This window comes from Alligator sinensis, unplaced genomic scaffold (genome assembly GCF_000455745.1).
Source record: "Alligator sinensis unplaced genomic scaffold, ASM45574v1 scaffold560_1, whole genome shotgun sequence".
Lineage (NCBI taxonomy): Eukaryota > Metazoa > Chordata > Crocodylia > Alligatoridae > Alligator > Alligator sinensis.
In genome coordinates, this window is record NW_005841837.1 from 1,944,564 (window position 1) to 1,957,563 (window position 13,000).

Consider the following 13,000-nt stretch of genomic DNA (forward strand, 5'->3'; position numbering starts at 1 on the left):
GGGGGGCGGGGCGGGGCGGGGGGCGAGGGCCAGCCCTCCCTGCGCGCCCCGTGCCGGGGGGCTCCCCGCTGTCCAGCCCAGGTCCCGCGTGCCCCGACCTTGATGTTTGCTACTGCTCCGCGCCGGACCCCAGCTGCCTTTATTGCCTCGCAGGAAGGTTATTGCCGGTCAAGCCCGGCTGCCTCCCGCGCTGTTTATACGGAGCCGTCACTCAGGCGGAGCACGTGGAGCCGCACCGCCCTCTTAAACGGGCCGGGGCACGCCCGCGAGCGGGGCCGGCGGCCTCTCCCGGGGCTACCCCCCACGGGGCAGCGCCGGGCTCCCCTGGGCTGCTAGTCTGCCAAGCGGGGCACGCGGCCCCCTCCCCCCCCACAAGGGTAGGCACAGAGGTTGTAGAGCGAAACGCAGCAGTTGTGCCAGATGTGTCCTAGCTTCGCTGGATGAAACACGCCCTGCCTGTTGTCCCGAGAGTGCGAGACCGTGTGCATCGCGGTTTCCCCCGCCTTGGATCTCCCCCACTGCCCCTGCTCGAGCGCCTCCGCCCGGGTCTCGAGATCTGCTGGCAGGATGAGGTCGCCAGCACAGAGCGTTGGTGATGCGCAGGGGGTGCACGCGGGTGCACGTGCCCTAGCTGAGATTGGCGGTGCACCCCCTGCGAAAAGGCGCCGCCAACAGTGTTGGCCTGCAGGTGGTTGCCGCTCGCCACCCACCCCCTTTGCCACCGACACCACCGGAAGTATCTGCAGGCGGTCCATGATCCCCACTGGCTGCCACCCACACTGGCTGCTGTCTGTGGGTGGTTGCTGACTGCCACCCGCTCCCCACCGCCGATGAGTGCTACAGCTGCCTGCAGCAGCTCCCCATTTGCCTCCGCCACGCTCCTGCTGCTGACACCACCGCCTGCGGGAGCTCACCATGCCCCACTAACCCCCGGGGGCCTACGGCGCTCATGACGTAGAGGTGCTACAAAGCCAATGCCACCAGCATCCAGGCTGTTCTTGTGCAGACTCGGTTGCGGTGGGCAGGCCACGTGGCCCGGGTGGACGACAACCGCCTACCAAAGGCCATGCTGTACAGGGAACTGACAACCGGGAAATGTGACAGGCTCCACACGAGCGTTTCATGGACACCCTGAAAAGGTCCTTTCCTTTCTGCAGTGTTGACCACAAACTGTGGAAAGCACAAGCTGCAGATCATGATGCCTGGGGGCTTCAAAACAAAAAGGCAATAGCCCTCTTTGAATGACAGGGCAGAGCTAGCATCAAGGAGAAGAGGAGGAGGAGGAAAGATACACCCTCATCTAGCAGCAACCAGCCATACCCATGTGACCACTGCAGCAGGATTTGCCTCTCTGCAATTGAACTAGTTAGTCACCAGCAGGCCTGCAACTGGCATGGGCAGTTACCTTCCTAAAACCTTTGTCTGCAAAGAACCGCCAAGAGAGGCCTAGTTCTGCACACCCTGACAATATCTATGAATCTATGAACTCCTGCACAGGGCCAGGCACCCTCAAGCCCTGGGAGCACTTGCCCGGCCCCTCCTGCTTACTGAGATGCAAACCCAGGGTCTCTGGCATGTCCCCAGCAAGAGGGGAGAGTCAGAGTTTCCCCCTTACTGGAGCCACATCCCAGAAATCCTAAGATTAGTTAGTCTGGAGAAGACTGAGGGGGAATTTGCCAAGAATCTTCAAATACAAAAAGCTATTAAAAGGCTGGTGATCAACTGTTCTGTGCATCCGTGAGGGGACAGGAGAAGACACACTCTTAAATTGCATAAAGGAAGATTTAGGTTAGACCAGCAGTTCTCAAACTCTGCCAGATTGTATTTTTTTAAATTGGTGGTGCACAACCTTAAGTACCACCAGCAAGTGTTTCAGTTCAAACTGAAGTACCACTAGCAAATTTTTGTTATGTAAAGTAATTAAAATAAATCTGTTAATGTGTACCACTGACAAGTTGTCTGCATACCACTGGTGGTACCCATACCACAGATTGGGAACCGCTGGGTTAGACGTTAAGAAGAACTTTCTGAATTCCATTAGCTTTCCTGGATCATAATATTAACTGAGAATATTCAGACAACAGACATGTTATAGGATCGGGAAATATGACTGTTTTCTCTCGTTTACAATGATACAAAATTAATACCAAAATGTGTTTATTAAGCATTTGTTATGTTCCTATTTAAAATGTTTTGAAGGCTTCCCCACCCACGTCAGCACTGGTGTAGTTAAACTGATGCATGCAGAAGCACTAACCATTTATTTTTTGTTTGAGTGATTTATTTTGTTTTTACTTCACCCTGTTCCTCCTAACCAATGTAAAGTAACTCCAAATAATGCCATGTCTTCACTGCAGTGTAACCTCAGATTGGCAATTACGAGTTAGGCAGAAGGCAGGGCAGAGCTGCACTTTGTACACTAACTATACCAGAGATGTATAACATAACCTTTTGTGAGCCCAAGCTCACTTCCTCAGCTACTGTGAAGCAACATGCACAGGGCTGGTCTCTGTGCATGGTCTTTTGATTTACGGCATCTGATGTAGTGAGTTTGAGCTCACAAAAGCTTATGCTACGCATCTCTGATTTAGTCTACAAGATGCAAATCTACCTTGCCTTCTGCCTGACTTCAGACTAACAGAGGTAACTACCTGTCTAATTATGAGTTATTCATTTTCCTTCAGCATAGAGATGTGTGACTAGGCTGCTGAACAGCAGTTAAGTACCATCTATATGCCTGCTACCCTATTTCACATCCACACCAGCATGCAGCCAGCATGAGAGATGATAGATTATATCTGTACCGCCACTTGGGGTTTGCACTCTGGCAAACCTGAGACTGTGGCCCTGCCCACTCACGCCTGCTCCATAAATGCTCCTTGCCTGGAAATGCAGTGTCAGTGCTTTTTGGTAAGGGATCTTAGCCCGGTGCCTGCCCTTGAGAACTCTTGCAGTGCATCTGAAGTGGAGTGAATAGAGATATACATACACCCAGACTTAGGTGCATGTTGCCTGAGGCTCCATTTGCTCTCACAAGGTACTGTGAGACAATCTGTTTTCTTTCTTCTGGGGATGAGAGAGAGAGAAATGGTCTAGGCCTAGGAATTCATTACCTGGAAGGATCAAAACCACTGTGCTATTGTTTCCATTTGCTCAAAGCCTAGACTAAACTGAAGATAGTGTCCACGCAACCCTCTATATTGATTAAAGTAACATTTTATATCATACCTTAAATGAAACCTGTGCCACAAGGCTGTGGATAGGGCCTCAGTCGTCTAATTATGGAGTGGAAACAATTCTGGAAATTAAATCATGGCCTTAAAAAAAAATCAATGCCATTGACTGGCATTGTGGCCTGGCTTTCGCTCCATAGTTCTTACTGTAAGTAGGAAGCAATGAACAGTGTAATGTAATAGTTTCCCAATAACCTATAGAATGCAAGTTTGTTATCTGAACAATTTGCTAATACTGGTGACTTGGTCACACATTTGGAAAGAAGCTGACATCAACCCATAAATTTAAAAAAAGGCTTAGGTCACATTTTAAATGATTTGCATTACATCATTTGACTAGCTAGAGTTGCAAGAAACATGACCAATATTTTTCCAACTCCCTAAAAGCAAGGCTTTATTTTCACAATTTGTGATTTAATTGTATTATAGTTGTCATACCTCCATTTGTACCCCAGGTAAAAATCTGCCTCAAGAAGTGTATTGCTCTTCAGATTTCCCCTTCCCAGTGTCTAGTGGCATATCACTTTTAGAACCAGGAGCACAGAGTCCTTGGAATACATTGTATGAATGAGTCACTATGAATTTTTTAATGCATGAAAAGGCTGAAAACATTTAATCTACAAAAGACAGGTAATTCTAAATTATGGCTCCCTTTCCAAACATAATACAGCTCCATTGCTCATGTGTAGTAAAATCTACATTATTGGGTAGGCTGCTAATGCTTTGCTTTAATGTGAGTGCAATCTGGTTGATGTATGGTTGCTGTGGAAACTGTATCTTTGAATTTTCTGTCTTATGTGTTTCAATTTTCAGCCATAAAGTTGTCTTAGCATATTTTTGCATTGTATTTTTTTGGTTCTTTAAAGAAAAAACAAGGGAAAAAGTTAGTATTCTGATCTGAATATAGATTCATGAGAGATCAGAGTGATCAGCATTGGAAATAAAGTCAGCCACATGAGACTCAAACATACCATGGAAATATTCACATAAATATTATATATTCACATGGCCAGTACGTGGGCCTACATCTTGCATTCAAAACAGTGGCCTTAACCGTACCTTCAGTTATACCTGCAGAACCTCCCAGAATAAATTTCATCTGTGACGTGGAACTGGTTCAAAACTGAACATTTTTTTCAGTATATTGTGCGGGCCGGGAGCGACCCGGGCCCTTTTCCGTGCTGCAAGCGGGCTGTGGCCAGCAGCCCGGGCACGCTGGATCGGAGAGGGAGGGTAACGAGCTGGAATTAGGCACAAACGCTTAGCAGTAGTTTTAAAGATTGCTTACTTACACCGAGATGGCAGTGGTGCAGGCTGGAAAACTTGCTTGAGTTGTGGTTACAGACAGGAAAGAAGAGAGGCGGACAAGAGTTCTAAACTCGTGAACTCTAGCCCAATCCGGCTGAAGGCTCTAAACACGTGAGCCCGTCGTGTCAACCTGTTGCACAAATTGCTAGTTTCGTGCCCCTGGAGGCTTCCTCCAAATACCTGCAGGAGGGAGTCACACGCTCAGGCCGGGTCCATTATAAGTTTATTGATTGCACAATCGATCGACAGAGGGGTTAAGTAACCCAAAGCAGAGTCGACCCCCAGTCTTTGTCTGAGGGTCTTTTTATAGCTTACCTAAACAAAGAATTGTAGCGTGTCTTACAACTATTGGCAGTTTCACAACTTTACCATTACGTCTAAGTTTCCACAGGATGTCAGGGCCTTTTAAGTTAGACTCAACTTATTATGGGATAGATGATGGCACAGGCGTGTTGGGGAAGCTGTGGTAAACTCAATGTCCTTTAGTAACCCCTTATCTTCGTGTAATTCTAGGTCATTGAACAGGGGCGATTGTGCAACTCTATGTGCAAAGCTGCCTTTAACCTATATGCAGAAGCTATTGGCAAGCCATGTTGAATACAGAAGCATATTGCAAAAATAAAGCATCATGTCTAAATTTAAGCCTTATGTCTAAAATCTAATGTATTTGTACTTGCTTGAAATGCGCTGGGTCCGTAAGGATCCGCAGCGCTTAGAGATCTTCACACAGCGTGAAGTCTCCTCCTCCCGGTGTTCGTGGAGTCCTCCAACTTGGGCGGAAACCACTCAAGCCTTTTATACGGCTAGCAAGCCAATCACTAGCCGCCACGTATGAATAATTTAGAACTGGACAATAATGGGGCTCAAATTTACACTCGAATAGCGGGAACTCTTTGCACCGTGCATTTCTGTGCTGCAACAAAGAAATGCACCCTGCAAAGAAAGCTTCAAATTGGTGGGAAATTCTCCCTTGCACCGGGGTTCTCTTTTGCAGCAGAAAACTCCACCGTGCAAAGAAGCTATAATTTAGCGGGAACAATTTAGCAGTGCCAAAGCACACAAAAACAAAAATCACACCCTTTGGGTTGTGACATATATATCCTCAGATCAGAGGAAAAAGGAATCATATCATCTTATGATCAATATATTAGGAACGATACAAGACAATACAGAGCATTAAAAGAAAGTTAAACAATGGGCAAAGAATTTTCAAAAGAAGGCTGCATTTACTAACTGTATAAATGGTTAGCACTGAGCATTTGGAAATAGTTAATTTGGATATGGATAGTTATCATGAATTTTGTTTTGTTTTAGAAGTACAGAACATTTAAAGTAGTCTTTTCAACCAGGTGCTTTATCTGTAAAAATAAAATAAAATAAAACTAAAATAGATAAATAAATAAATAAATAAAACTTTAAAAAAAAATTTTTTTTAAATCAGAACCATCTGTTCAAAGGAGCAAAATGAAGATAGTTTCATTTAGCCTGCACTGTTAAAACACTGATAGCATTATATGCACTCACAATCTACTTTATAATATTCTTAACCTTATACCGTATTTACTGATTGCATTAGAGCGGCATCTAGAAGCCCCAACATGCTGTGCAAATACAAAGTGAGAAATGGACCCTGTCTCAAAGAGCTGAAAATCCCATTAGACAGGTCTGAAAGAGGGCTGACAGGAGAAAAGGCATGGAGAAAGTAGTCTTTGGTCACCCTGCAAGTTAGTGGCTGAGAAGAGAACTCCAGTTTCTTGACCCCAAGCATAGTGTCCTTCAAGTATAATGGCTTAATTTTCAGAGGTCATGAACGCTAGGCCTCTGCGAAGGAGCAAGTATTTGCTTCAGATTTGGATTTGACTGATTCAGAGGGACAATGATTCAATTCAGAGATTTGAATCACTGTCCCAATTCAATTCGGCCGAATCAGATCCGAAGATTTGGCACCGCTTCAGAGATTCGGCCATAGACTAAACAGGCAGCAGTCCTCACCACACTGGACACAGCTGTCTCCATCTGGTAAGTCTGTTGTGGTGGACAGAGAGGGGATGGAAGGGGCATAGGGGAGGGAGGGATCGGGGCTGGGACAAGCTGCCCAGCCGAGGCAGGGGGTGCAGGATGCGGGGTACAGGTGCAGCAGTGCTGGGAGACGGGGCTATTGCCTGCTGCCGCTTGCTACTCTACATCTCGTATCCCCCCGCAGGACATCTACATCCCGCGTCCCCCTGCCCCGGCTGGGCAAGCAGTGGCAACACCTGTCTCCCCTCCTAGCCCCAGCTGGGCAAGCGATGGCAGGGCACAGCTTCCCACCACCACGCGCACTCCCAGGGGGGGATAGGGGACCTGCGCCCTCCATATCTCTACACAGGGCAGGTGCAGGTTGCGGGTGTGGGTTCTCATCCTGCTTCATGCCTCTGGGGCCTCCACCACCCAGCAGACATGACCCAGCGTACCTGGGGACAGTGGGGCTGCGCAGGGATCTCGCCGCTGCTCGCCCCCCTGATGCCCCGGCGACATACCTCCTGCTCCTGCTGCTGCTTTGATGGGCACAGCCCCACGGCACTGCCCTCACTGCAGCCCTGTATGCAGGAGGTGCATCGCCGAGGCAGCATAGGGCGAGCAGTGGCGGGCAAGGAGATCCCCACACGGCTCCTCTGCTCCGTGACACGCCAGGTAGCGGGAGAGGGAAGCAGGGTGGCAGGGAACAGCGGCAAGCAGCTTCTTTATTTACCCTATTAAAGGTAGATAAAGATGATTTTTATACACTGTATGTTCCTTTATTACTCATATTCAAGTCCCTAACCCCATTTTTCCCACAAGCATTTTGTCTTACCAACCACGGTTTTGCCAACTATGGGAACTTTCAGGAACCTAACCCCCATGGTTGGCAAGGGAAACCTGTACTTTTTTTTTTTACCGCCAAGTCAGCATTTGGGGCATTTGCCCCATTCACTCACCCTAGTTATGCCCCTGCCCCAGAGCATTTTCAGTGGTGAATTACTGAGTTTGGAGTGTGCATGTGGGAACAGGTTGGCAGATTGGCATGCTCTGGGACAGGGCACGGCCAACTTTTTTGGCTGGTGTGCCACACATTAAGCTTCAACCTTGCCCAAGTACTGCTCTGATCCCCACCTTGCAGAGACACACCTGATAGTGTTTGTGCCCCAAGATGCCAGAATGGAAGCAGGGGGGCTTTACCAAGAGTCAGGGTAACCCTTCTTTATCGCGACAACTGCCACAGTTTTATGTGGCGAGCAAAGATTCAAAGCCCTGAATATGGCAGTGGCTGTAGAGCCAGGGCAGGATTAACTTGTTTCTTGACTCTTGACATCTAACTGGGAGTATAGAAAAATGAGTACTAAACTAACAGTATGGGCAAAAGGAGTGGCCAGGTGGGAAGTAGGATGTGAATGGGGAGTCTGAGACTTATTGCTCAGGACATTCCTGTTGTGAGAGCTGGGTAATCTTTTGGGACTTGTGTAAAACACATCAGTTGGCAGAGGGAGGGAGCGAAAATAGCCATGGGAAATGAGGAAGGATCTTGCAGAGAGGAAACTAAGTATATCCAATTCTTAAATCCTACATGCGGTAAGCTGTTTAACAGTGTGGGCATAGTGCACGTTTCTCATTTAGGCTCTGAAGTCAAAGCCCAATGAAATCAATGAGAGGGGGTTTTTACTGGCTTCAGTGGGCTTTGGATCAGATTTGAAACATTAAATTGTTTTTTTCCATGGGACTTTCACAGGTTATTTTTGTTTCATCATTTGCTTTTTTTCTAGACTACTCATATCCAGTGCCATAGCAATGAAGTTTGGCACCCAGGGCAAAGCCTGCAGTAGCAACCCACCCTCACCCCATGCACAGATCTGGGGGGTACATGCCTCCCATGCTTGTCTGGGAGTGCACACAGTGGCGGGAGACACCATTCTCCCATCCCTGTGCTCCCTGAAACGAGCCACTCGCGGCCCTGTCCTGTACCCTGCCCCAGCTGGGCAGCGCCTGTTGGCGCTGCTTTGCTTCGGTGCCCGGGGCAGTAGTCCTGCTCACCACCCCTCCTTCTTGCTACGGCATTGCTCATATCTATTTTCATTGATCTCATTTTCCAATTTTTTGCTGGCCTGGTTTCATTGCATGCTGGATCAATTGCCTGGTCAATAAGCTGTCCTGGTAGAGTTAGATGAGACAAATAAGCTACGCAGCTCCCCTCTCTCAAGCTCATCAGACCTGTCACTTTGTTACCCATAGCAAGAAACCATCTGATGTAAAATTAGGACCTGGCTTTGAGCAGTAAAGAAAATGAAAGCTGAAAGTGTCTATTGCTCTCCTTGAGGCTCTTGTAGTAAGAGTATTATGGGGATACTGCATCTAGAAATGTGAACATTTTTAACCCTAGATGACCTAGTTAGAACAATTCAGGAAACAGGAAAGATGTACGATCTGTTTAGTAAAACTTTTCTTCAGGAAATTGCTTCCCAGAGAGCTTTGATCTCTTCCTCCCTCACATTACTTGACAGTGATGTAGCATAGCCTTAGAGCCATGATTCTTTGCTAATGGATTTCTTCATGCAAACAGAATTGCATCGAGCATCAGCCCTGGTTTTTGAACTGTTCCAACCTGGTTTTCATTACCTCACCCCAATCAAGAAGGCTCCAAACTTGAGTTCGTGGAAGGATCGTCCTAATTTTAAAATAACATTATCACTTTGCTGGGTGAGATTTTGTTAATGTGACATTTTATCATCCCACCTCCAAAGCACATCTCCTTTCATGGGGGTTAGTCACAGAAGTTCACTTACAATCTGTTACAGTTCCTCTCCCTCCATCCGGTTCAATAGGAAAACCTCTTTATATACAACTGACTGCTCAAACTGAGTCACTTTGTTTAGGGTTTGGGTTTTTTTTGTTGTTTTTTTCTTTGAAGTCTTGCTTATGGAATGCATATTTAACATATTCAAAGTTAACAGATAAGAAAAAGTCATTTTTTATAGGGATATTTGTATCCTTATAGAATCCTTATAGCCACTGATGCTTCCTTATGCAACAAAGCTGTAAGACCTCAGTGCCTTATAGTTTAAAAACTACAATAAATAGTAATTTTTAAAGGTTCTGAGTTCTGCATGAGTGTTACCATCTCCAACAGAAAGAGGAATCCCAGTGTTATAGATGCATCCGTTCTCTACCCTATCAGAAACCCCCAGACAATACATACTTATCAGAATGTTTACAAAAACCCCCAAAGTGATATGATACTCATTGTTTAAAAATAACAACGTTTCTAGATGAACATGCCAGTCTATATGTTCATTTAGAAGATGATTCTTCTCTATTGCTAGATCTTCAACTACTACAGATCTACTGACTTCAACAGAGCTAAACAGATTTTCATCACCTGTAAATCTGGCCTATAATTTCAAAAACAAAGATGCATAGAGGTACCAATTAAAACACTAGATCCTAATGTAGGTCAGGATTTCTAGATTTTATGAAGAGATTCTTCTCCCTTTGGACTCCCCAAAGGTAATATACATCCCATATCATAATACAGCATATGCATGTCTTAATGTTAAGGCTCCAGATCTGTTCCTACGAAATCAATGATAAATCTACCATATTTACTCATATCAAGACAAGGTTCTTTTTCCCCCAATCAGCATGGACATCATCAAACAGGTCTCCAAACAGTTCACCCAGAATCTTGCCCCCTCTTTCAGCCTGTCACATATGATTAGAAGGAAAAACAAAATTCTCCCTTCTGTGTGTTAATGTGTATTTTGACTAAGATCAAGCGAGACTAGGAGCATCTGAACCCCATGGCTTGGGGCTTGCATGTAGGATACCTGCCTGGATTTGGGGAGCATCCAAAGTTCTGGACTGATGGGTCTCAGAGAGAGGATACTTGCCCCAGTGCTAGAGTCACGCAGACTTGATGATTGAGTTCTGCTCAGTCAAATTTTGGAACTTGATTATTGGGCTTTGTCCAGTTGAATTTGGAACTGATTTGGTGTTGATAAAAATAACCCCCCCAGCCCCAGTTTGTAATTTATATAAGTAGGTGCCAAAGTAGTGCTTGAAAAACTTGTTTACGGAGTACCTGTGCTAAAACTTGCAGCAGTTTCAGAAAAGGGAAATTGTATCAGTTCTGGATCAATTAAGTCTATAGGTAGCTGTATTAGTAATTTGTAGTATTTTGTAGTAGTAATTTGCCTATATGCAAACTATTACAGGTATGTTTATTTCAAGGTCAGTGTTTTCAAATTTGCCCCTCACTTCTATATGCTTAGGGAGAACATGCTCTAAGAGTAAGAAGGGGAACAAGGGGCTACCTGTCCCCTAGATTTATTTTGCTGCAGTGGGAGGGGGCAAATTCAAGGCAAATCTTCAATAGTTAGATTCTGTATCTGGAAAAATATAACAACTTTATAAATTTTCCATATATAGAATTTACTTACTGGAGGGTCATCTAATAATTATGGTTGTTTTATATATTCAAGTAAATATAGTATTGTCAACTGCAATGGGACCAGGACTAAGAAGTAAAAGCTTGAAGAGCCTGACAAATTGTATAGGCCAGTTGTGCTCAACCTTCATCCTGTGGGCCAGATCCAGCCCACGGAGCTGTCATCTGGCCTGCAAGACTTCCCACAGGAGCAGAAATCTAGCGAGTGGCGGGGTGGGGGGGTGGAAATCTAGTGGGGCAGTGGCAACACTAATTGTTGCTCCCCTACTGCCAAGTTTCCAGACCTGTGGGGAGCCCCTTGAACCAGATAAATGTGGTCCTGTGTGGAGTCATTCTGGTGCGTGGCCAGATTTGGGTACATGAGATTAGGCTAGCACACACCTAGTTCCAGACAAATGGGGTCAGGCCAGCACACAACCAGATCTGAGAGCACAGAGTCAGGCCAGAAGGCTGAATCAAGTCCATGCAACGACCCTGTATGGGATCCAGCCCGTGGACTGACCCTGCTCCGCTCATCTAGCCCATGGGGCCAGAAGCATATGCGCTCATAAGGTAGTCAAAGCTGAGACATCTGCACAAGCATTTCAGCCTGTTCCGTATATTACAGGCCAACTTTTCAAAGAGCCATTTTGCACAAGTACAGATGACCCTAGATATACACACACTGTGGATTTTCTGTGCAAGCATGGTGTTTCCATGGGTACGTAATTAAAGTGCACAAGTCAGATGTGCAAAACTGAGGTTTTTTAAAACTATTGTGTTGTTTTGCCATGCCCAGTCAGAATAAGGCATGTTTGTCATGCAGATGCTTAGTGTCATGCTGGGACATGGCACCAGAAGCAAAACCTCACTTTAAAGCAGAAGTGAAATTGACTATGCACAAACTGCATCAAATACAAAACATTAACACACAAAAGGGAGAATTTTGTTTTTCCTTCTAAACTCAGTTTAGCTCACTAAAGGCCAGATCCTGAAGTTACGTGAACTGGACTGTATGCATTGTCCTGCCCCTTTTTGGTTTATTTACAATAGTAAAAACTTTAGATTCCATAATGCAAAACCAAACTCCTTTCAGTTAACACTGGTGCAACAAGCTAGAACAGCTTCAGTGGTGTCTTAGATGTAGTTTCATAGACATTGGGGCTGGAAGGGACCTCGAAGTCCAGCCCCCTGCCCCATGGGCAGGAAGTCAGCTAGGGTCAAAGGATCCCAGCGAGATAAGCATCCAAACGTTGAATGAGTCCAGAGTAGGTGCCTGCACCACTTCCGGAGGGAGTCTATTCCAGGTCTTGGGGGCTCGGACTGTAAAGAAAGACTTAATATGTAAAAAAACCAAAACCCCTTTCATTAGGGCAAGGTTCTTAGCTAGTGTAAATTTGAGTCTTTTCAGCAAAATCACCAGAGGTCTGATGATTTACAATAGATGAGAAGCTGGTTGTTTAAGTTCACAAGGGAGCTTACAGATTTGGCATTGCCCCTTTAAATGTTGGGTTAGATGATGTCAGTCTTGGGTTCTCTTTAACCATCAGGCAGCAAAGTCCAGCAGTCTTCTAGATGTAATGCAACTCCTGAAGTCAATAACAGTTAGATTCTAAATTTCGTCAAATAGTGTTTTTCCTGCTAGATAGTCAAATAGTGTTTTGCTGATGGGTTGCTGATAGGTTGATAAATGCTCCCTGTGTTACTCCCTGCTGTGTAAGCAAATGCTGTATAAATCTCCGCTGGCTCCCTCGCTGACCTGTGTGTGTGTGTGTGTGTGTGTGTGTGTGTGTGTGTGTGTGTGTGTGTGTGTGTGTGTGTGTGTGTGTGAGAGATGTGAGAGAGAGAGAGAGAGAGAGAGAGAGAGAAATCTGACGATTCAATCTTTGGACACCCATTTCCCCAGGCATCTGAAGGCCGCACTTGCACATTTGAGGTGATGTTCGATTTCTTCATTGATATCAGCCTTCTGTGAGGGATGGCTTCCAAGGTACAGGAAATACTCAACATTCTCCAGAGTCTC

At 45.8% G+C, this 13,000-nt stretch overlaps 1 protein-coding gene across 1 annotated transcript in view; it reads right to left on the reverse strand.

The window, feature by feature from the left end:
- ABCA1 (ATP binding cassette subfamily A member 1) overlaps positions 1–187 on the reverse strand; it is a 122,823-nt gene extending 122,636 nt beyond the window's left edge. Inside the window, 1 exon segment of the mRNA XM_006039495.3 lies at positions 40–187. The gene's annotated coding sequence lies outside the window, so the exon portion shown is untranslated.
- Between the last annotated feature and the right edge of the window lie 12,813 nt (positions 188–13,000).